The sequence below is a fragment of the Metopolophium dirhodum genome, chromosome 1, assembly GCF_019925205.1.
Source record: "Metopolophium dirhodum isolate CAU chromosome 1, ASM1992520v1, whole genome shotgun sequence".
NCBI classification, from domain to species: domain Eukaryota; kingdom Metazoa; phylum Arthropoda; class Insecta; order Hemiptera; family Aphididae; genus Metopolophium; species Metopolophium dirhodum.
The window spans coordinates 8,793,866-8,820,585 of NC_083560.1; the positions used below are offsets into that span (position 1 = coordinate 8,793,866).

The 26,720-nt window shown below is 33.6% G+C and overlaps 2 pseudogenes; one reads left to right on the plus strand and one right to left on the minus strand.

Moving 5' to 3' along the window:
- Positions 1-11,920: 11,920 nt before the first annotated feature.
- LOC132934561 (uncharacterized) lies at positions 11,921-12,378 on the minus strand (annotated as a pseudogene).
- Positions 12,379-22,783: 10,405 nt separating this feature from the next.
- LOC132947179 (uncharacterized) lies at positions 22,784-25,232 on the plus strand (annotated as a pseudogene).
- The last annotated feature ends 1,488 nt before the right edge of the window (positions 25,233-26,720 follow it).

The window sequence follows — 26,720 nt, forward strand, 5'->3', positions numbered from 1 at the left end:
TGCCATTCGCACATAAGTGCATCTGTTTTCTGAGCCATGGCTTCCGCAGTTATTTTCTATCTGGCACATTCCCTCTTTAAGGCCTGGTACCTAACCTCTAGGTCCATAGGGAAAGTGCCTGCGATAACCGATAAGCAGTTCGTGGAGGCGGTTTTGTACGCGCCCGTTATCGCCAGTAAAGGAGCTCTCTGTGCACTTAAAAGTTTCTTCCGGCTTTTTATCAGCAAGGCGCCGGCCTTCCATATCTCCGACGCATAGGTGATCCTAGGTATGAAGACCCCTTTGTAGATCGTGCGGGCAGCAGTTGGGCCCATGCCCCAGTTGGCAGAGTACAGGGATCGAAGCCTTCTGTACATGTCACAAGACTTTTTGCTAACTGCATTGACGTGGTCCCAGTAACTGCGCCTGGGGTCAAGGATGACTCCGAGATATTTCGCCGTCGTTGCTGATGCGATTCTAGGCGCATTGTGTTTCGTCCCAAAGCCAACAGAGTGTCCCGGCTTTAGGCTACCCTTCAAGGAGAGAAGTTGGCTTTTGGAGGCCGAGAACTCGAGAGAGAAGGTTGAGGCCTACTCAGAGAACGAGTCCAGCTGCTTCTCTATTCGTAAAAATGCTGTGTGTGGGCGAGCCGCGCCAACCAACAAAAGTATGTCATCAGCGTATGTTATGATTTTTGACGTGCTCGAGGATGATAATCGCTCGTAGATTGGGGAAATGGCAATTTTCCACAAAGTGGGCCCAAGTTGCGACCTCTGAGAGCAGCCACGACAGAGTTGTCTTTTATACTGGATGCCTTCAATTTCCAGGCATGCCCATCTGTTGGACAGATAAGAGCTGATTATCCTCACTGTATTGAGGGACGCGCCGAGCTTAATAGCTTGCTGCAGCAGAGGAGACCATTTTACATTGTCAAAGGCGCCCGTTATGTCTAAGAAAGTTCCAAAGATGTGTCTGGAACGAGACGCATCGATCCAGTTATAGACGTTTTCCAAGGCGCTGATTGTCGACTTTCCCGCGGTGAACCCGTGTTGTTCTTCGTGGGAAAGTAAGTTCGTATCAGATTCAATGCTATGGATTATAATGGTCTCCAATGCTTTGCCCAATGTGGGCAGCAGACTAATCGGTCGATATGACTTGGACGCGGTAGTATTCAGCGAAAAAATAGGACGTACCAAATTAATTGAACACGAAATTCTGCTGAAATACCCGTCCCCAATCGCGCTCAAACCATACCCATATCCGCAGCAGAAGCAAACTGCTATCGACGATATGGTACGCGATATGGAACTCCAAGGGCTCGTAGAACCAAGCACCTCACCGTGGGCCACACCAGTAGTAATGGCAAAGAAAAAAGACGGAACTTTTCGTCTCTGAAAAAATTTCATTTTTAGGACACATTGTAGACTCGGAGGGCATACAAAAACAACCGGAAAAATTGGTATGTATTGACAACTTTCCGGTTCCCAAAAAGGTTAGGGACGTACGTAAATTTTTGGGCGTGTGCAACTGGTACAACCAGTTCGTAGATTATTACGCGGATACCATAGCACCTCTCACTAATTTATTAAAACAGGGAGTACGGTGGAAATGGACAGATGTAGAACAACGCGCGTTCGAAACAATAAAAAACGCGCTAGTCACATCACCAGAATTGTCGCCACCCGATTATAGCAAACCGTTTTGTCTGCAAACTGATGCAAGCGAAATAGGAGCCGGTGCGGTACTTTTCCAACGGGGTGACCGACCGGAGGAAAGACGCATAGTGTCCTACGCAAGCAAATAGTTTAGCGAAACGCAAACAAGGTACGCCGCGGTCAAACGTGAGTGCCTAGCGATAATCTGGGCGACATTACTAACCACTGTGTGACGGGGAGTATAAGACCATTCCCTCGGGGGTTTTTACACCTTTAGCCATCTGTCGCGAGGGCGGCTCCTTCACGCCTTTGGATGACGCGGTCACATCCCTCCAACGGGTTACTTCAGGGCGCCCTGGCACCAGGCTGACGGTCCCCCGCCATTCGAGATAGACCGGTGGGTTTCGTATAACCGCGTCGGCGAGCGCTGGATTCGGGTTTCTAGGTATGGACGGAATTTGTCTGTCGCCCAGATTATTATTATTATTATTATTAATAATCTGGGCGACAGACAAATTCCGTCCATACCTAGAAACCCGACGTTTCGAACTCCTAACTGACAACTCGGCACTAACATGATTACACAGGGCAAAAGACAAAAATTCAAAATTAACACGTTGGTCACTACAACTAGCTAATTTAGATTTTAGTACGGTACACGTCCCGGGAATACAAAACGAAGCACCAGATTTGTTATCCCGTGACCCGGCACCGGGGACACCCGTAGACGAAGATCGACTTGAGGAAAAATTGGTAGGGGCGCCCACAACGCCGACAACCAGTGTTGACCTCGAGCCTGACCGTATATTTTCCATGTTCGATAACCACGTTAGTGACGACACACCACTCACCGCGACGACTCTCGAAAAGTGGCAGTCCGAAGACGCTACAGTCCGCGACGTAGTCGCCGGTCACAGGTGGGACGGGCCAGCGCGGAACACTAGGAGCACAAATTCGGGAACAAACGCATACGTTTTTTCCGAAGGTCTCTTACGCGTAAACGTAGGCCCCCACACACCCGTCGTGATACCAAAAACCAAAGCACAACATGCAATTTGGAGGTGTCACGATCACGTCTTATCCAACCATCCGGGTTAGAAAGAGACGTACCGGGCGGTTCGACAACGGTACTATTGGAAAGGTCAAAAAAACGACGTCAGGTTATATGCCGGTGCGTGCCACGTATGTGCGTGCACGAAACCACTAAACTCACGTCCAAACGACCCAGTGCAACCAAGAACCCCCCGTGAACCATGGGAAGTTATCAGTGTCGATCTTATGGGCCCATACCCACGTTCTGGTAAGGGAAAATCGTACATACTGGTAGCAACCGACTGTTTAAGTAGGTGGACCGAGGCTTACCCCTTAGGAACAGCAACCTCTAAAACAATAATCGAAACGTTAGAACGCGAGTTCTTTTCGCGTTTCGGTTACCCCCACGTGTGTCTCAGTGATAACGGCCCACAGTTTGTATCAAACGAAATGACGAACGCGCTAGAACACTGGGGGGCACAGGGTTGGACAACCCCAGTCTACCACCCGAGCGCCAACCCAGTCGAACGCCGTAATCAAGATTTAAAAAAAAGGGTTACGCGCACAACTAATCACGTGAAAACATAAATCTTGGGACACAAAACTACCCTCAATTCTATTTTCGATACGGAACAGGTGTAACGAACAGACATGCTACCCACCCGCGGTCCTTGTCCTCGGCAGAGAGTGCAAGAGACCCGGAGATTGGGCGCTGGCCAAAGCGGCGCCGGTACACATCGAAAAATCACAGGAAGAGAGAGTAGAGCGGGAGAAACGTATTTTAGGCAAAAAGGTAGTGGTAAAACCAAGCACGAACACCGGCACACCGGTGAAGTTCGGCAAGGGCGACGTAGTCTAATACAAAGCACACCACTTATCTAAGGCACACAAAGATTTTCATGCCGGTTTCGCACCAAAGTGGTGGGGACCGGTAAGACTGGCGAAACAGGTCGGGAAAGGAGTCTTCCAAACCGACCAACAACCGCCGCGGAAAATACATGTGTCATGCCTGAAACGGGCACCAATAGGGCAACATTAAATAAACAATTGTCTGTAATAACAATCATTTACAGACAACATGACCGGCCAACAGCAGGAAAAGTGGCAGCAGGTTGCCGACTTAATCCAACGGCTGGGGCTGGTATCCAGTGGCCAGGGTGAGCCGCGAACAGCCGCCCAGGTCGCGAGGATGACTACCCGCCAATTCCTGCAGGACCCAGTGCGGGCGGCCATCTACAACCGGGGCTGGGCGGACCGTACAACAGACATCCAGCGGAGGTTGCGGCCACAACGACCACCATCGACACCAACACCCGGCAGCCGCACACCGTCACTGACAAGGCCACCACCTCCAGCAACAACCGCCACCTCCGTGACACCTGCTACCGTAACACCTGCGGAGCCGGCACTGGTACCCAGGCCAACGCGGGTACTCCCTGGTCCAACAGGAAGGGTGAGGACGGAGACGCAGCAGAAACGGAACCGCCGGAAATTCCAGCAGCTGAAGGAAAAGAGGAAGGCCAGGGAAAGTGAGGCAAGCCAACAACGTCGCCTCGCCAAGCAACCCGCGCCAACCTCAGACCAGGAAGCAGACGGCACGCCTCCGGCCAACCCAACACCGATGGAGGTTGACAAACCGGCATCCAAGGACGGCAAGTCCGAGGAGTCGGGACAGCCAACCAGCCAGGAGTCGCCAAACCAATCGGAGGCCACGGTAAACATAACCGAGGCAGATTGGCTGGTGGCATTCGAGGGGATGCCGGAGTTGGACGACAATCACTCGTTCTACACTCCGGTAGGGTCCCCAAAACACCCCCAATAACACACACGGGCGTGGGAAAGTCTACCTCAAGCGAAAGCCAGAGGTAGTACAAGCCACCCCGTCCCATAATGGCACACAGACACCGGTACAAGTGTACCCCGTGTGACGGTTTGGCGGGGGAGTATGACGCGGTACGCAGCGGCCACCAAGTACAAAGTACAGGTACCGCAGCGACCAGTCTACACTTTTCGTCAACCGCCACTACGGGCTACAGCGCGACAACGCCAATTCCCCACAAAAGCACAAGGTGGGACGGGAAGGCGAGTCGCGTAGAACGAGTACCGGCCGTCGTAAACTCGCCAGTTTGTAAAACCCCCGTTTTGACAGCCTTCCACGCGCCGTGCGCACGTACCACGACCACCGAAACATAATATTATCTATTTTTTTTGTCATAGACATACCGCCGTCCGTTGTTTCTTTTTTTTTTATATTTTTTTTTTGTTATATATATATATATATACACACGTGTATCCCGTACGGGGCAAAAGAAATAAAAACAAACCTCCATCACCTTAATTGTGTTTGCTATAACCAACCAACCAACGACCGGCTCACCGCGGATCACCCGACACCACCGTCGTAGCCGCGTCGTGTTCTAAAGTCTTAACTCGTTGAAATATGTATGTTTAAAAATGCTGGGTATGTGGGTAACATAAAGTGAATTTATGCCAAATATATTACAATATTGTATATTTTGTAAAGGTAATAAATTATGTTGAATTTTAAAGCAAAATCTAATAGGTTTCAGGATTTTTGATAAGTTAGTACCTACCTATATTCACAGCAACCACTCACCACTGTACTTTAAAATTTTGTATTAACATATTTATCTAGTATTTAGTATTATGTGTTTAATAAAATATCTATCCCTTCTCTTATACGAATTCATAATTACGCCACTATTCTGTGATTGAAAACTATTGTAAAAATTATAAAATATAGTATTTTCATACACACCAGGCAGTATATAATTTTTATTAAATTATTGAATTATAAAATGTATGAAAATGAAATATATGCTTCCAATGCTCATAATATATGTCAGTTAGTAAAGCGTGAAAATTTAATGCAAGGCTCCTGATATATTGTTATAATAGGAGTTGAAAAATACAAAAATACATAGGAACACCCACATGCCCAACTTTTTACTATTATATCCGTGCGCACTAATTACGTAATTTACCTAGCAAAACTATCTACAATCTACAGATTTATTACAATTTAACGTAAGTAATTTGTCACACTTTTCAATGTCGAATAAAAGCATTTGTTGGAAATTGTACGAACAGGCAATGTTAAATTTATTGTTTAATAAACACATAAATGTGAAAAGTATTTTTAGTGTTTCTACAAAAGCAGTCAGAATTTTAGATAGAATTGATGTAGTATTAGTTGCTACAATTATTTTTTAGTTTTTGTACAAGTGAATTACGACAACCTGTGAATGTTTTTGTACTAATAAAAGAACAATAATTTATTCGTGTGTTTTTGTGTAATTTAACCCTGAACACTACATTCTATTTGTTGCGCCGTCTGAGTATACATAGATATACCTACGAGATCGATTTGTTTGGTAAGCAACGGTAGATGTTGAGTAGGTACCTAGGTATATTTTGGCTTAAGGAGAAGACAGTGTTTTCGCAAGTGAGAGTACCATGAAGGTATACGATTGTATAAACATATACCACACGTATATTTACACGTATAAACGCAAAAGCGAGCAACAATAAATAAAATTCTACACGGCAGAAAAATATATTATTATATATAATTATAAATTATTTTCATTAATTTTAATATAATATTTCACCATTTGATGGTACGCTATAAGTAAGTCTCCTTTTAAATAGAATGCATTATTATTGACATTAAATATTTTTTGGTTTATTTGATATTAATAAGAATATAAATAATGATTGTGCATTTATAATTTTATTAGTATATTTTATAATATTGCTCATTAAAAATACAATCAAAAAGTATTTGAGTACCTAGCTAGTATTTTATAAACTGATAAAAAATAGTATTTAAAATATTCCCCAAAAATAATTTAATAAAAATATTATAATCAAAGCTAACCTAACCTAACCTAAAAAATATACTGTTGATTAATATACAATTAAATTTTATATAATTTTATAAATATAAATAAGCAATCACATTGTATTTGTTATCGCCCTATATAGGGGATACCCGAAGGTCCACTCGGTGGAGCCCGAGAACGATTTATGTTTTTGAGTATGGGTAATGCCACTGGGTAATGCAAATGGTTCTCAAAAATATCATATTATGTATATTTTTATTTGGGCTAAGTTAAGGCACACGTCAATCATTTTTACCTAAAAAAAACACAGACCAATATGACAATCGCCCCTTACAATCTCATGAAATTGATTGATCAAAATATGTTTTTAAAAGCTAATTATAGTGTAATTACCACATTGTTAATATTTAATTACAAGTATACAGTATGTTCATGCTAAGAGGTACCACTAAATATTTCAGTTCTATGACCTTATATTGAAATGGGGTTTCGCATTGAATGACAGATAGTACTTAAATACACATATTCAGATAAATTTAACATTTTTAACATTTTCGATACGAGCATGCGAAATACAACTAACTTTTTTTTTAAATGGTAACATACAATTTTTTTACATATTCGAATAGAGTTTTTTTTGAACAATTTATGTATAAAAAGTTTTTTTCTTGATACAAAATTGGCATATGAAATTTAATATTTACGAGAAATTGTTTCGACAAAATCTAAACTAAATTCAACTTAAGTTAACAATTGTTGAAACTTATTAATATCCAGTAATGTTAAATATCTGTTTGCTCACGGGTATAATAGTAAAAAAGTGGGCAAGTGGGTGTCGCTTTGCTCTACAGTAGGTTACACGTGTATAATGGATGGTATTTAATCTGAATTCAATGATTAATATTATTTTATAAGAAAAACGATTCTGAGAGAAAATGGTCAGACAACCTATGATATTACGAAGTATATTTAAAGATATTTTTGTGAATAAAGTAATTTATATGTTTACCTATTTACGTAGAACCTTGTTTTAAATGTTCAATCCTTAGCTATAAGAGTTGAGCAATTTATACATTTTTAACTAGAAAATAATTATTAAATTTTAAATTTGATAAATTTTGTCAAAATTTGAACATTAAATGCTTTAAAAAAAAATTGTGCCTATGTATTTTTAATAATTTTCAACTGCTACTGTAACAATATATCGGGAGCCTTGCAATAAAATTTCACGCTTTTTTACACAACAAATAAAATGTTATTGATATATATATGGAAAAAAAACTAAAAAAATTGAAAACTGACAACAACAGCCCAAATTGAGTCAACATATTTTCAAAATGTTATGGTGTATAGAAAATACTGCAAAATTGTTTTTGAACAAGTGAAGTACGACAATCTGTGGTCTTTTTGTACTAATAAAAGAACAATAATACATTCGTGTGTTTTTATGTGATTTAACCCTGACATTTACATTTTTATTTCTTGTGCTGTCTGAGTAAACTTAAGTATACGAGATAGATTTATTTGTTAAACAACGGTAGTTATTAAGTACCTACCTAGGTATATTTTTGGCTAACAGACGAAAGTACGAGACAGTGCTTTCGCAAGTGTGAGAACCATGTAGGTATATAGTTGTATAAACATAAACAACACGCATATTTACATGTATAAATGCAAAAGCGGGCCACAATAAATTAAATTCAATTCGGTCAGTTCCCTACCATCCTAGTACCATACTATCATAGTAGTATCATAGTACCACCCTTCAGCTAATGGGCTCAGTTGCTGGGCTTAAGACCAATACAATTTAAAAATAAAAATATTGTACACGGCAGAAAAATATATTATTACCTATATATAATAATATTTCAGTATCAAAAATTTAAATATAAATTTTCATCATTACGTGGAAGGTTCATGATATGGCTCATTGAAAAGCAAAAAAAAACGTTATTTGTTCAAGTGTTACATGAAAATGTTCAAACTGTGTAGGTGGTAAGCAAATATTAAAAGTATGAAAACCACTGGTATATTATATAGTATAATATAATATGCTAGTTTTTACACCATTCGAACAGTAACATTATATTCTCGCACCGACCGTTAATCTGTGGAATAAAATTATAGCATCTATATTATTAGTAAAAATTATTGAACTATAAAATTTATTAAAATGAAATGTATTATATTATTATCTATGTGTATTACAGTGAGGACTAATACAATGTGTTTGCTTATTAACAGTGAAACATTATTGTATAAAAATACTTTTAAAAAGTATTTGAGTACCTATTATACAGTAAACCTAAATTTAATAAACTGTTAAAAATTAGTATTAAAAATATTCTTTAAAAAATAATTTTTTGATTTATTTTAAATTTACGAATAAAATATTATTTATTTTTATCAATTAGTACGTACATTTTACTAACCGACATATATCATGTGCATTGTTTGCATATATTGCATTTTTATACATTGTATAGATCAATGGTTTTAAAAAAATATTATGCTCCCAGGTGCAAGGGCGTCAGCAGGAATTTGTGAAGGGTAGGGCAAAACATATTCCTTTTTACATTTTTTGTCTCACTATCCTATTAGTTATAAAGTATTATTGTGACATATTTTCTTTCATATATACAAGGATTGTAAAAATATTTATGAATTATACGTACATAGTTAGTTAAAACTTAATCTTACAGCATTCATTTTAATTAAATTATTTTAAATAATCAAATACATTATTTTTAATTGATAAAATGATACGGTTGGTTTTATAATTTTAGGTAATTTATAAAATTAAATATTTCTAGCCCATTTAGTCATTGACTTAAAAAAGTTGTAGCTAATGTAGGTATGCCGTCTATGAACATTTAATTTTTTTATAAAAAAAATAAAAACATTGTTGACACTGCTGTATTGACTTGGTCCCATCACTACATCTCATAATCTATAAAATCAACCTTCTTAGTTCTGACTCTGAATAAAGTTGAGAAGGGATTGAGAAGGGATTTGTACAATAGTAGCTTAGTGTTTAAGTTTGTGTATTTATTGTTAATGAGGAGTGTTTTAAGCATGCGTAGCCTGGAATTCAGCTGTGACCCTTTAGTTTTAATATGGTGTGCCCAAGTGAGACGGCGATCGAGTGTTAGTCCGAGATATTTAACCGTAGGGGTTGAGGGAATTTGGATGTTATAGAGAGTTACAGCCGGACATTGGGCTTGTTTAAGAGTGAAAGTTGTATGAATAGATTTTGTTTGATTGATTTTAAACCGCCATTTCCTGTACCAGTCCTCCATTTGGGAGAGATTATTTTGAAGATAAGTGGAAGCTAAAACAGGGTCTGCGCTAGTTGATATTATAGCTTTGTCATCTGCGTAGTCCGCCACTAAGGTATTGGGCGTAGTAGGTTGGTCTGAGGTATAAATATTGAACAAAACTGGGGATAGAATTCCTCCTTGCGGAACGCCAGCTCTGATATCTGCTACACTAGAAAATGCAGATCCATGACGAATTTGAAAGTATCGATCTTCAAGATAAGATTTAATGAGAATGTAATATGTTGGGGGTATACATTTCTTAAGTTTGTATAGCAGCCCTTCATGCCATACTCTATCGAAAGCTTGGGAGATGTCAAGGAATGCACATGTGCAAAATAACTTTTTTTCCAACGCAAAGGTAATAGCATCAACAACCCTGTGAACTTGATGAATGGTAGAATGCTTGGCGTGAAAGCCAAACTGATTGTCCGGTAATATATTATTTGCATTTATGAAGGGAAGAATGCGTTTGAGTATGAGTCTTTCCAGAACTTTGGCAAAAAAGGGGAGCAAGCTAATCGGTCTATAGGAAGGAAGAGAGTCAAGGGGTTTGCCTGGCTTTGGAATTAGTATAATTGTAGAAAACTTCCAGATGAGTGGAAAATAGGAGAGCCTCAGAATTGCGTTGAATATATGGGTTAGTAAGATTATAGCACGTTTTGGTAAACATTTAGCCACTTCGGCTGTGATAAAATCGAAACCCGGAGATTTTTTGAGTTGGTATTTTTGAATTGTGAATTTGATGTCATTTGGTGTGAAGTGTTTCTCTGGAAGGGAAAGTGGAAGTGGAGAGTTGAGGAGAGTTTGGACAGTATTTACGTTTACAGGATCAATTATATCTGGGTGAGGTTGGAAGATTTCGTAGAGATGATTTTTAAATAATTCAGCTTTCTCGAGATCAGTTGAAGCAAAACTGCCATCAGTTTTCCTTATTGGAGGGATTGCAGGATTGTGTTGAAGTATTTGCTTGGTTGCTTTCCAAAGACCTCCATCTTTTGCCGATAGGTTGGATAGGTGATTCGCGATAGAAAGGGATTTGTTTTGTGCTAGAATTTTTTTAAGTGAGTTGGCCAGACTATTATATTTTTGTTTGTGGGATGGGAGGTGGGTTCGTTGATAGAGAGCTCTGGCTCTCCGTTTTTCAGCTATGAGCATACGTATGTGATTTGGTAGTGGGAATTTGTTTTTGGAGAGCGAGTTTGTATTAGCAACTGAGTTGGAGGACCTGGCCGCGGATTGAATTAGATTTGTGAGACTATTTACAGCTGAATCAATATCGTCATTCGTTTTTAATTTAACATTAAGTTTGATTGTCTGGTTAACTATATCATGGAATTTGAAGCGATCAGTGGAGGTATTAAAAAGTTTAGGTGGTGTTTCATGAGTTGAGGGGTAGTCATTAAGTGTAAGGAGAACTGATGAGTGATCTGAATTTAGATCAAGGATATTATTAGTAGTGCAGTATAAACTAGAAGGAATTTTCACGACAAAGATATCAAGAATATCCGGACTTTTTTGAGGGGAGGTGGGCCAGTAGGTAGGACCTGGGGGAGCTAATATTTTGAAATTTTTTGTAGATTCGAAGTTGTGAAGGACAATACCACGCGGGTTATTTACGCGGCAACCCCAATTTTGATGTTTAGCGTTGTAATCGCCACCAATAATAAAATTATTATTGATTGTTTTGAAATAATTCGTGAAATGTTCACTATTGAGATTGTGTCTCGGGGGAGAGTATAAAGCTGCAACCGTTATAGGGACATTGTTAAGATGAATTATTATGGCACAGGATTGAAGAAAGTCTTGGCAAAAATTGGGGAGGGCTTGGAATGCTATTGTTGATTTTATAAGAATGGCTACTCCACCATGAGCAGTGTTGTCTGAGTGATTTGTTTTAAGTAGTTTGTAACCGGGAATGTAAATATGTGAGTGTTGGGTAAAATGGGTTTCTGTTATGAGGGCAAGGTCGATTCTTTTATCATATAGAACAGTTTGTAGTTCGATAACGTGGTTTTTTAAACCATTTGCATTGAACAATAATGTTAGGAGGGATTTATTTGTAAAAGCATTATTCATTTTTTTTATCTAGAAGACTGGAAATGACTTTCGTGAGGAGAGAGATTAGAGGATTTATAAGAGTTTTGAAATCTTCTAGGAAATTTGTAATTGTAGAATTTATATTAGGGGCTGATTCGGGTGTCGGGAGGTTTTGTGATTGGCCTGCAGTAGCCTGGGCGTAGGATGGTGAAAGGTTTGGAGGAGTACCATTTTCTGGGTGGCTAACTTGTACATTATGAGACTTATATCTAACATTATCTGATATGAAAGCATTACTTGAGACAGGTTTTTTGCGGCGCTGGAGTTCTTTATAAACGCTGCAACCTCTGTAGTTGGCCAGATGGTCCCCAGAGCACAGCGCGCATTTGGCTGGTGAATCACGTGATTTGGAACATTCTGAGGATGGGTGGAAAGCACTGCAACGAACACAGCGAGCAGAATACCCGCAGTAGGCTCTCGTGTGGCCATACTCCTGGCAGTTGAGGCACTGGCTTATTACTTTAGGCTTATATGGTTCCTCGACTTTGACTTTTGTATGCAGCAAACAGGAGAGTTTGAAAATATCGTTCGAATGGTGAGTTGGTTCAAGGTCAACGAAGAAAAGAGGTAGTGGGCATTTGCTGGTCTTATGTAGTACGTTTGTGACTTTCCTTACCTCGAAAAGACGCAGTTCTAATTCGCTTTTTATAAGATCTGTGGATGTAGTCGGGTGGAGATTTCGGATAACGGCACGCGTCGGCTTATCTTCTTTGAGTTGAAATGTGTGATATTGGGCTTTTTTTTCCTTTAAAAAATGGATGAGTGTTCTGTAGGATTCAGGGTTGGAGGTTTGAATTTTTAAGCTGTCAGTCGAGGATTTGCAAACAAAGTTATCTACTCCAATTATCTCAATTAAAGATGAGCATAGGTCTGGAAAGTTTAATACACCTTTTACAAAAATTGGCGGTGGTAATTTAATTTTGTCTGCAATGATAGGTATTTCAGGTGTTTCAGGTGTTGGGTTGACTGGTGAGTTGGTGGATTCAGTTTGCGCTAGCGGTTCGTACCGATTTGCAGTTATAAATAGTTTTTGCATTTTTTTGCTTGGATCATGATTCGGAGAACTCGGGTTTGAGGAAGATGACAGATTCCTTTTACCGGTATTAGTTGTCCAGTCTGGATTTGAGGGGGAGTTGAACGAATCATATTCAAAAACCGTGTCATTTGAATTTGTGAATTTGCGTACATAAAACTTTTTGAAGATTTTGAATTTAACGTCATTTTTCCATTTAAAGATTTTTAGAACATTTTGAAGTATTTCTAAATTTAAATTTTAAATTGTATTTTTAAATTTACACTTGTTTTTATATGATTTTTATATTAAATATATGACCTTAACTCTAAAGCTATAGGTACAGAAATAAAATAGTTAATTTTCAGATTAAATAATAAGTCTAAATGATAATTTCTGTCTGTAAAACTTTTCTACAATCATATAAAAGTTTTAAATGTACATAAGAATTTATATCTTTGATATTTAAGATAAAAATAATTTAGTGCACTATTTAGAATTGTTAGGGCAAATTTTAGTTTTTAGAACATTAAAATCATCAATAATAATATATGATAATCAGCCCAAAAAAATCCAAGAGAGGGGCAACTGCTCAACAACTCCTCAAATAACGAAATCCATTCTCCAGTTTTGGAAATTTACCTCGTTAAATGAAAATCTAGCAAAAAAAAAACTTTTTTTATCTGTGAAAAATTAAATAATTTAAAAAAAAAAATTTTAATTCCATGTTTAGTATCTACTTGATAATCCATTTTTAATGAGTTATCAACTAACTTTCTAGCTATCATAGTTTAGAAGAAAAGTTAAAAAATAAAACTGTTCACGCCGACGTTTTTATGGATTTAAGTAATTATACCGCTTGTGAGTGATATTAAATCTCTCTCATTAATATTTTATATTAAAGCTATTTAAATTAACCACCTACTCATCAATACTGATTTACATTTTTAGTATTTTTCTATACAACCCAAATTCTAGAAGTTTTCAAAATACAGACATTTTTCATTTCAATTACCATACTTACTTGATAAAAAATCAGAAAAGTAAAAATATTATATATTATTATTTTACATTCCATTTTCATACATTTTATAATTCAATAATTTATACAATAGTTTTATATCACAGAATAGTGGCGTAATTATGAATTTGTATAAGGGAGTGGATAGATATTTTTTTAAACACATAATACTAAAAACTAATTAAATATAATAAATACAAAATATTATAATATAATTGGCTTTATATTACCCAGCTACCTAACATTTTTTTTAGATTATTTTGAAACATTCATGTTTCAACAAATTAAGATTTAAGAACAATTTTGCAAAACGCAATTTGCTGAAATCATTATTTCGAAAGTTATTTCCTTAAAAATTGGTGAATTTACGTATTTTATTAAGTTAAGAATTCATTCAAAGTGGAAGGATGTTATTGATTTTAATATTGTCCGAGCGAGTGACCACACCGGGTGTGTGTGAAAACAAAATATACTTCAATTAACTAAAACTTTAAAAGTTTAAAACTAAGTCTGACCTCCAAAGTCTGACTTCACCGTCGTATTTTCATGCTTAACTGATATAGTGCCGTAGCCAAGATTTTTTTTCGGGTAGGGGGGCTCAAATGCTAGGGCTACTACCGAAGTTTTAGAATATAGTAAGTTCGATAAGACAATACCTCAAAACTTTATTCCTTTTATTTTTAGTTTACTCATATAGATAAGAACTATAGGTTTAAACTACTATAAGTTACTTAGTATGTAATCTCGTAAACATTTGAACATAAAATAACTATAAAATAAAACTGTCTATTATATTTTTAGATTTTTCGGTTATAAAATAACCTACTTACGTTGTAGCCTGTTTTAAATTTTCAATCATAAGCTATACAAATTTAACATTTTATAAACTTTTAGTTAAAAAATAATATTATAATAATAATAATAATAATAGTAATATCTATAGTCGTTACAAAAAAAAAAAAATGTTTAACATGAGAAATTAATAAGAAATTATTATATTATTAAATATGATATAAAATAATTGAAATTGTGTATGTATGTACCAAGTACGAATTTATCGTAATTGGTCAAGGTTTTTGCGGAATAAATGTGTTTATGTGTTTAAGGTAATAGAGTAATAGCTTATCTCCTTATTGCATATTAGCTTCAAGCTTACCAATATAACGCCCTTATGATATATTATAATATTAATATATTATTTTATTACCTTTAAATAGCTGGTGCCTGTGTCCCGTATTCGTATTCGTATTACCTATATTACTTGTATCGCCCTTTCGTACAGTGGTTGAATACTATTATATAATCATTTTATTTTCCAATTCTCAGTTCTCAATTACTGTGCGTCTGTAACACTCTCTGTGCAGACGGCAAAGTAGGTAGGTTCTATTACAGACTGTCACAGCCGCGAGCCGTTATTTTTTTTTTTGAGTACGTATACGTTATGCATAAATACGTTCGATTTTTATACAATTATCAAAATGTTCAGTATATTCAAATTAAAAAAATAAAGTACCTAGTGCTGAGAACGAAGATTACCTAAAAAATTATGGTTTATAATAAAATTTGGTTTTAGCTGACTTTTTGTAACAACTAAATTACAGTGAATCTTATAAGGATGGTGTGGGACGCTTTGCCCCCCCCCCCCACGTGTTATTTTAAACTTTGATTTTGTAGGACTCTAGCCCCTGTAACTATTCAATCCTAGTTACGCCCATGCCCGAGAACGATTTATGTTTTTGATTATGTCACCACTAACGACTAATATTGCACTGGACAGGCAACCATATGTGCCCTCACCTGATGCTTGACTGGTAGGCAATTCTACGCACGACGACGATAACAGCGAGGATAGGAAAGACCTGCCGAAGGAATGATGATGGTGCAGGCTAGTTATGGGGAGGGAATCTCTGTGGTTGACTCAGTTTGGTGCAAGTACCACAGAGCTCACAAAAACATGGGATAATACTTAAACTAACTTAACATTTCTGACGTCTTGATATGTGGTGGAGTGACGCTGTAGGCAGAAGTCGACCAGGAAGACCTGGGCGGCCTCTCACACAACGTATGCACCTACGTTGCTGGTGGACTTACGCGGTAACTACTGATGGCACCGACGTTGACATTAACCAGCCGCCAAGTTTGACGGTGAGAATAATAATAGAAATTAAGCAAAGACTTAAGATTTCAGTATACTTCAAGCACAATAGTAACAGATAATAATGTGTTATAATGCAACCGTGTGCACAATACAAGTGACAATATAATGTGATCGCTTTATTAGTAGATACACTTACGAAAAACACAAACGATTAGTTAGCGGATACAAAAATTAATAATTAGGGTCGCTTTAATAACGGACCAAAAAAAAAAAGTGCAAAAACAGGCAACAGATTTGTCGATGCTGGTAGACAATACACAGCCAATAATAATAAAAATAATAGTGATAATAAAAGGGTGTTGGCCGCAGAAAGTAAACAATACAAGATTTTAAGATCGAGAATATAAAACTATCTGAGGCAACAGGCCGACCAGTGCTCGAAATGGAAAGTCTTACGAACCGGAACGCTCAAAAAATTAATATGCGGATTATAATATTGTTTTAATAATTTTAATTCGTGTTTACTTTACAATACAATATAATTAGTTAAATAGATATAAATAATATGAGTAATTTCAAGATTAAAAAATTTAGGTAAGTGGATGTCACTCTGCTGTACAGTAGGTTACAAGTGGGTCACTGTAATGGATGGTGTTAAATTTGAATTCAATGATATAATATTATTGTATAAGAAAAATGATTCTAAAAGAAAACGTTGAGTCAGTTTATGACATTAGTATATTTACCAAGTATATTTAATGATATTATTGTGAATAAAGTAATTTTTGTGATCACTAAATTCAAATAGTAAATTTTTTTCATACATTTTATAATTCAGTCATTTTTACAAAAAAAAAAATATATATATAATTTTACTCCACAGATTAACAGTCGGTGTAAGAATTTTATATTACTGTTCGACTGGTATGAAAACTAACATATTATTATATTATATATGTACTTTTTTACCATCGGTTCTCATCCTTTTAAATATAACCTAATATTTTCAAACGATATTGTAACAATATATTAGGAGCCTTGCATTAAGTTTTCACGCTTTTTTAACCAACAAATAGAATTTGATTGATATTTATGGAAAATAAAAACTAAAAAAATTGAAAACTGACAATGTCCGTAAACAGCCCAAATTGAGTCAACATATATTCAAAATGTTATGGTGTATAGAAAATTCTAATACAAACATTCAGTAAAATTGTCATGTATCTACAGTTATTCGTTTTTGAATAAAAATATAATAACAAAACCGCTACATGAGATATCGAGTGATTATCCAATATTGTAAAAATGTGTAGCGGTATTGTTAAATTGTTAGATTTGTTCATAGTATTTTTATTAAATTATTTTTTGGAGAATATTTTAAATACTATTTTTTATCAGTTTATTAAACACTAGGTAGGTACTGAAATACTTTTTTAATTGTATTATCAATAAGCAATATTATAAAATATACTCATAAAATATTATAAATGCACGATTATTATTTATACTTTTATTAATATCAAATAAACCAAATAATATTATCATTACTTACTTATAGCGTACCACCAAATGATGAAAAATTATATTAAAATGTATGAAAATGAAATATAATTATGTATAATAATATATTTATCTGCCGTGTAGAATTTTGTCTATAGTTCCTCGATTTTGCGTTTATACGTGTACATATACGTATGGTATATGTTTATACAACCATTTACCTACATGGTACTCACACTTGCAAAAAAACTATCTTATAATTTGAACATTAAAAACTTATAAAAAAAATTGTGCCTATGTATTTTAATATTTTTCAACTACTATTGTAACAATTTATCAGGAGCCTTGTATTACATTTTCACGCATTTTTACCAAACAAATAAAATTTTATTGACAATTAATGAAAACAAAACTAAAAAAAATTGGAAACTGAAAATGACCATAAACCGCTCTTATTGTATATTTTGTGTAGGTACTAAATTGTTTAGAATTTTATAGCAAAATCTAATAATTTTTAGAATTTTTGATAAGATAGTACCTATCTAAATTCACAGATACCACTCACCACTGTACTTTAAAAAGTTGTATTTCTTATATTTATCTTATTTATGTAGTATTTTGTATTATGTATTTAAAAAATGCCATTTTTCTACCTTATACAAATTGATAATTACGCCACTTTACTGTGATACAAAACTATTGAATTATAAAATGTATTAAAATGAAATATATGAATAATATAAAACAAGACGTCCTGACTGATTCAACCCAGCCTAAGCTATTATAGCTATATAACGACTAGACATTTGTAATAATAGTTTTTCTTATGCTATAAATGTACAATAACAATTTTTTTTTAAACATATGTATTTCAATGAGTTAATAACAATAATGGTACGAAAACATTTGCGGAAATAATTATTTTAGAATTTACATGTTCGTATGTTTAACCTAAGATTTTAAAATGTAATACAATATTCCTTACAAATTTTTCTACCCTTATCAAAAAAAAATATCTAAAAAACGAATGACTATAGATAAATGAAAATTTCACTGAATACTAAAATTAAGAATTTTCTATACACCGTAACAATTTCCAAATAATTTGACTCTTTTTGAGCTGTTTTCTCTCATAATCGTTTTTCTTAAACAATGATAGTATATAATTGAAATTTAACACCGTCCATTATATAATGACCCAATTGTAACCTACTGTACAGCAAAGCGACAACCTCCTACCACCTTTTTTATTTATTTTTTTGTGTTTGTGTAAACGATACTTAGTTGAAATATTGCTTCTATTTTAACTTCAGTATCTTGTTCGATGAGAAAGCGAATATTGTTGGTGCATTGAGGAGATCAATATTCAAAATTCTCAATAATTTTTAAAAGCGACAGGAAAAACAACATAACAATTAAGGAAAAACGTAAATTTTTACACAAAATTGGTTTTTCAAAAAATTGATTTTGGTCTTTGATGTAACTCTAAAGCAAATGAATTGATTTTTTTTGAACCGTTTAGGAACATTTTCTATTTCCAATTGTATTAGATTTTTTCTCTATGAATGTCAATAAAACTTTATTTGATGGTTAAAAAAGTTTTAAAATTTAATAAAAGGCTCTTACTAAATTGTTACAATGATATTTGAAAAATATTAAAATTCCTTAGTCACAGTTTTTATTTATAAGCATTTAAAGATCAAATCTTCACAAAATACAGGAAATTCAGCCTCCGATCAAGCCTCAACCTGCCCGAATCACTCGCCGAAATACTCGCCAATCAACCCAAAGCCATAGCCGACATCATCCAATTCATCACAGCAGCAAACCTTCAACCAAAAATTTAAAATTAAGTCCTCAATAGTTTATTCATATTTAACATTAAACATGTAATTTAATCTTATGTATACCTAAACCCAATGGCCTATGTTGCCGAGGGCTCTTTTCTTCTAAAAAAAAAAAAAAAATATAGTAGGAGTCTTACCTAACCAGTCGAACAGTAAATATTACATTCTTACACCGACTACTAATCTGTGGAATACAATTATATATATATATTTTTTTTTGAACCTTTATAACATTTGTTGAGTTTAACGCTGGACGGATTAATGACTTCAGTATTAGTATAAATGAATAATAACACGACAATATGATTATGTATAAGTATAATATATAATAACGTACAACTGGACAATTTAACTGTGACAGTACATACACACACCGTATACGCACTGTACGACGGCACCTGTGCAAGTGAGTATTACATACTTCAAAGGCTCCCAAGGTCGTGTTACATCCGTAAAGAGAGTGGGTCGTATAATCGTATAACTAAGATACTAAATTTTACACACGTGTCAAGGTTAACTACTAATATTAATTGTATATTTCAACAACATTTGTCTTCAAGGAAATTAGACTTTCTTTTATTAACCATGTAGGTACCTTCATTATATTATAATACAAGCGAAATCAATTTAATATTTTGAATAAATTCACTTTATAACTATATAACGTTTTTTTTTCGATAACCAAAACTGTATACGTTATTTTACATGCGTTGAATTTTATTTTATTCGTAGCTACGAAATTATGATATAATATTAGCTATAAGCATTTAATGCATACTAATAAAATTATGCACGATTATTTTTTATATTATTATTAATATCAAATAAACCAAATAATATTTAATGTCAATAATAATGCATTCAATTTAAAAGCAGATTTACTTATAGCGTACTAGCAAATGATGAAGAATTATATTAAAATGTATGAAAATGAAATATAATTATATATAATATTATATTATTTTGCCGTCTAGAATTTTATTTATTGTTGCTCGCTTTTGCGTTTATACGTGTAAATATGCGTGTGATTTATGTTTAAACAACTATATGTATACCTACATGGTACTCTCATTTGCGAAAACACTGTCATTGTCTTCTACTTAATATAAAAGTGGAACATTTTACACATTTTTAACAACAAAATAATTATTACATTATTAAATTTGATAAACTTTGTCAAAATTCGAACCTTAAATGCTTATAAAAAAAAATTGTGGCAATGTATTTTTAATTTTTTTTAACTGCTATTATAACGATATACGAGTACCAGGAGCCTTTTCATTCCACCAATGATCCTTCCACGTAATGATGAAAAATTATATTACAATTTATGAAAATTAAATATATTTATAAATAGGTAATAATAATTTTTTTTTCTGAATTGATTTTTTTTTTATTGGTCTGAAGCCTGAAGTCTGTACACCTATGTTTAATCAGACGGCACAACAAATAAAAATGTAGTTTTCAGGGTTAAATCACACAAGAATAAATTATAATTGTTTTATTAGCACAAAAACACTCTCATAACAAAAAACTTTCAAAAAAGTAATGCTGTGTAATAAGTTATAAAGTGAATTTATTAAAAATATTTAAGCAAGGGTGGGCATTAACGAGTTAAAAAGTTAAAGTTAAGTGAAAAGTTTATTTTATTTTAACTTATTAATTTAAATAGTTACTTTTGGCTTTTCATTAACTTAACTGTTAACTTACTAATATTTCTTTCTTAATTAACGTGAATTGAACGAGTTAATTTTTCATTTTAAGAAGTAAGTTAAGTTAATTTATTTTGCTTTTAATTTTATAATATTCACAACTTCAGTCTATTTCGTTTTCATGTCAAAAAATATGTATCGTAAATTGTTTAAAGTTAAATATTTATATCATTTGAATCTAACTTATATGGAAATACTGTATGAAGTATTAACACTATATCCTATAATTAAGTTTTGGATTGGGAAAAAATTAAGTACGCTAGCGTTGTATCAACAAATTAACTTTTTTTTAACTTTTTGTTATTGGTGCATATTAACTTAATTTAACTGAGTTAAAAAAAATCATATACTTGCCCAGCCTTGGGTGTAAGTATGTAAGGTTATTGATATATTAGTGTTGAAACTATGCACAAATAGTTTCAAAAACATTTTAAAATTTTTGCAATCTCATTTTTTTTTACGATTCGTTGGGCTATTTGGACTATTCGGCAATAGTCTGAGAAAACTGTATAACGTGTGGTTAATAGGTAGAGCACTAGAGTACTCTTGCCACAAATATGTTTTAGTTTTATATGAGTGTTTTTGTACCGATTAAACAACAATAATTTATTTGTGTGTGATTTAACCCTGACAACTACATTTTTATTTGTTGTGCTGTCTCGGTAAACTTAGGTATACAGACTTCAGGCTTCAATCAATATACAATCAGAATACAATCAATTCTACACAGCAGTAAAATATATTATTACCTGTATATAATTATATTTCATTTTCATAAATGTTAATATAATTTTTCATCATTACGCGGAAGAATAATATTACTGGTGGAAAATTAGGAAATGATACGCAGTTCAAAAATTCAACTCTTCATTAGTATCAATATAATATTATAATTCACAGCCATCAACGCATTATGATGCCCATATATGGAAACCAACGTCTCAAAACAGATATAAAAAAAACGATACGGATATGTACCACTTGACGCAATCGTCTCCAATAACAAAGCAATTAAAACAACTACACATTCCAGACTGACCACCTAGCCAGCATCCAATTCTACATACCCACAAAACTTAATATAATATTGATACACAATTAATAATAATAGAAACATTAAGCATACAGACCAAAGTACTCCAAGTTACAAGAACATAAAGTCACAAATACATACATTTCTTATGCAAATCACAAGCACAAGTAATATGTGCTTATCTTAACAATAATATACACCAATAAATATTCGTTTAAGTACTTCAACATCTAAACTTCAAGGCCAGGAAGCCAGCACGCGTAATGCTGCGCTGCGATGATCTAAGAGGGGACAAAACCAGTTATATAATGGCAAAGTAACATCAAAAAATCGCCCAGTTTATCTCGAGAGCAGTCCATCGCCACAAGCAGAGTGCTCTACGGTTCTGGGGGAATCTATTAACCCTCAACCACCTTTAATTTCACCCCTGCCACAGATAAACGGTCAGAGTAAGTATGTAAGGTTACGCCGTGTCCTACGTAAATACGATAATGCGATAATCGCAATACGATGCGACCGATACGATTTCTAAAAATAAACAAATCACAGGAAACGAACGGGAGTGTCCGACGTGACCAATGCGACACGACCGATACGACCGGTTTTATCGGATGCGTTTAGTCGTGTGCGTTGAAAAACAAAATAGTTTGTTTTTGATCGCATATTCTTATGCGATTTTCACGCTGGGTGTTTACTTATTAGTTATTACGTATATTATAATGTAATATTATTGTATTATTACATTATTTTTTTATTACCTTATTTTACTTACCTATATTATTTTATTTAATTATGGAATTATTAATATCGGAAATACAAAAATAGAAATGTGTTGTGGAATAAGTGGAACAAAAAGTATAGGGATAGATTAATTTCCGACAGAGAATGGGACGAAGTTGCAAAAAATACAAAAATGGATAGTAAGTAGTTTATAATATAATAATAATAGGTTTAATAATTAGTATCCATTTTACACTGTATTTTTAATTTTATACCTAATAATTAAAATGAGATTATACTAAACAATAGAACTGAATACCAGTTTCAAAATTGTACGTTAGAAACTTAAAGAAATGAAACTGATTTTAGTTACCTACCTATTTAAGTATACATTATTATAATATACGTAGGTATATAGTAAAAACTTACTTAAAATTACTTCAATATTAATTAGGTACATATATTTTACTTACATATTTTTTTCAGTAATATTATTAGTTTTAAAAAACTCTACAAATATATTTCTAATATCAATAGCAGTACGGGAAGCACGATTGTTAGATCTGTTGGCACGGAGTCTCATTATTTTATTACTTTCTTGTACATTTGCAATGTTAAAATTTTCCGATATGATGGTACATTGACGCGAAGATTCGTTCTCTCTATCAATTATTATATTGTGTAATATACATATAGCTTTCACAATATGATCTGCATTCTCAACTTTAGTTTCAATTGATTTTTGAAGTATTCTAAATTTAGAAGATGCAATGCCAAAAGCGCACTTAATAGTCATTCTTGTCCTAGAAAGACGATAGTTATAATGTTTTTTATCATTAGCTGATGCTAATTGTTTTCTAGGGAAGGGTCTCATTATATAATTGCGTAACGGGAAAGTTTCATCACCAACAAATACACACGGTACTTTAAGATTTGAATTAGGCAAGTTACTCAGTTTTGGCAGTTTTAATGTACCATTTTCCAGACGTTGATACAACTGTGTATTACACAGGACGCTGCCGTCGCTATCTTTACCATACGAACATACATCTATCATAACAAATATATATAGTTGGCATCAGCTACTGCCATTAAAACAATAGAGTAGTATTGTTTATAGTTGAAAAACATGCTCCCGGAGTTTTTCGGACATTTCATACGGATATGTTTTCCGTCTAAACTTCCAACACAATTTGGAAAATTCCATTTCTTATAAAATTCGTTTGCAATATTTTTAAAATCATCTACTGTAGGAGTAGACATATGCTTGTTTTTTAATGAATTCCATAAAGCTATACACACCTCGATCACTATATTAGACACTGCAGTCTTAGATATTCTAAATGCTATTGCTAGTTGTCTAAATGCTAGTCCAGTCGCCAAGTACCTACAAATAATAAACAATTTTAATAAAAAAAAATAGACAATTTGATATTTGAAATTTGTTTTTGATTTTCTTCACACAAAATCGAAAATATTTTATTTCGTTAAAAATACACGAACATGTAGTAAATTAGGTTCCCAATTAATTGTTCTTTGAGCAATTTTTTGTTATACATATATAACATTTGAAGTTAGAGCTATTGTTATATTTTAGTTAATTTATTTTTATAGAGGAAGAGGCAAAAAAAAAAGTGGAGAAATTTACGAGACACTTTCTTAAGAGAGAAAAAAAAAGTTAAGAAATGCCGCTCAGGAGATCCACAAGAAGGAGCTGAAATATATACTGGGAAATGGTCTTATTATAATTTGTTGCTTTTTTTAAAAGATACCACAACTCCAAGGGTTTCTGATGGAAATATTACGGATGAGGAAGATACAGAAAACGCAGAAAATTATGAAGATAATCATATTATTGGTCAGATAAATAATGATGACACTTATATTACAGATACGGGAGTATCAAATCCTTATACGATAGATATTGTAAATAATCATGTATCAACACCAGAAATTGAAACAGAGATTAGTCAAAGTACTCAATTTATACACACACATGAAACAAGTACACCATCAACACCAGTAACAAACCAGTCTAGTGATTCAGAGCGTTTACTATCTCGAAAAAGAAAGAAACCAAAAGTAGACGATGATAAGTATTTGGAAAATTTATTAAAAATTGAAAGTCAAAAAGTCGCATTGTTGCAACAGTCTACCAATGTAACTGCTCCAGAAATTGATGAAGATATGCTTTTTTTCCAATCTCTTTTACCATATTTCAAAAAAATGGATTCCATTCAAAAGCTTCGAGTGAGAAATCAATTCCAAAATATTTTAATAAATGAGTTGTCGCAAAATCAAGAATCATCATTAAATGTCGCATTATCTTACTTGCCCTAAGTTTATTAAACAACTTACTGTATACAAGTAGTTGCAAAATACACTTTAAAGATTTAAAAATGTACTTACATTTAAAATATTGTTTTAAATTAGTTATTTAAAAAAAAGATTTTTTATTTTGTTGTTGAAAAATATTTATTCATTTTTTTTACTACTTTTTTTGCAGTAAGTTAAGGGTGTCTGCTTTAAAAAAAATGTATTTAACAATATTGTAATACAAGTAGAAACATAATACATTTTAAAGATTTAAAAATGTACTTACATTTAAAATATTGTTTTAAATTAGTTTTTAAAAGAAAGGTTTTTTATTTTGTTGAAAGATGTTTGTTTATTAGGTACATACTACATAAATATATATTTGTGTTTATGTGTGTTTGTATAAATTAATACCAGTATAATAAATTAATTTCATTGATTAAAAATGCTTACCTAATTGTTACAACCAATCTTTCTTCAACTGGTATGGGATCTTGAAAATTTGTTGACTTTAGATCAAATTCTGGTCGTATTATTTCAACTATATAGTCAAATGTTGCAACTGACATCCTTGTATACGATCGAAATAAGGCGTCATCACAACGTACTTGGTTATATAAATGGTAAAACTCACCAAAAATCATTCAGTCTTTTAAAATGATAGCTCTGGTAAGATACGATTTTTTAATTTTTTTTGTACCTACATATTTATAAATTCACTTATAATTATTAATAATTTACCATTATTTAATTAAATTTATAACTTACCTTTTATATAATAAATACTTAAGCACCGAATTTTCAGTCAGAAGCATTTTGTTTTGTAGTGTGGTTAAAGGCATGATTAATGTTTTTAAACGAATATTGCATGTACAATGTTCCTTCTACCTACAAAACCGTCGCACGACTTTTTTTAATGCGATCTTACGTTTGCCACGTGTCCGATCGCCGCAATATCGGATGACGAAATCGTATCGGATCGGTCGCATCGTATTGCGATTATCGGATTTCCCGTATTTACGTAGGACACGGAGTTACTGTTCGTAGAGTTCGTATTATATACATAGGTGTCATGTAACATATTTATATTTATAATTGTTACATGTACTAACAGGCAATGTTAAATTTATTGTAAGTAACTACTTTATATTTATGTGTATGGATCAACATATACGCTTGTGGGGAGGGGGGACCACTGTAACTTCCAGTTTAATGTAAATGTGTAGTACGAAAAAATTATATTTTAGCCTCTGGCATATGCTACATATCCAAGGATCACGTTATCACAATAACTAACATTTTCTAGATTTTAATTTACCTAGCAAAACTATCTAAAATCTACAGATTTATTAAGATCAAAAGCAGATGGAAATTTAGATAAAATTGATGTTCGTGTAAGTTGCTACAATTATTTTTTAGTTTTTGTACAAGTGAATTACGACAACGGTAAATTACGGTAGTTGTTGAGTAGATACCTAGTTATATTTTGGCTTAAGTAGAAGACACTGACAG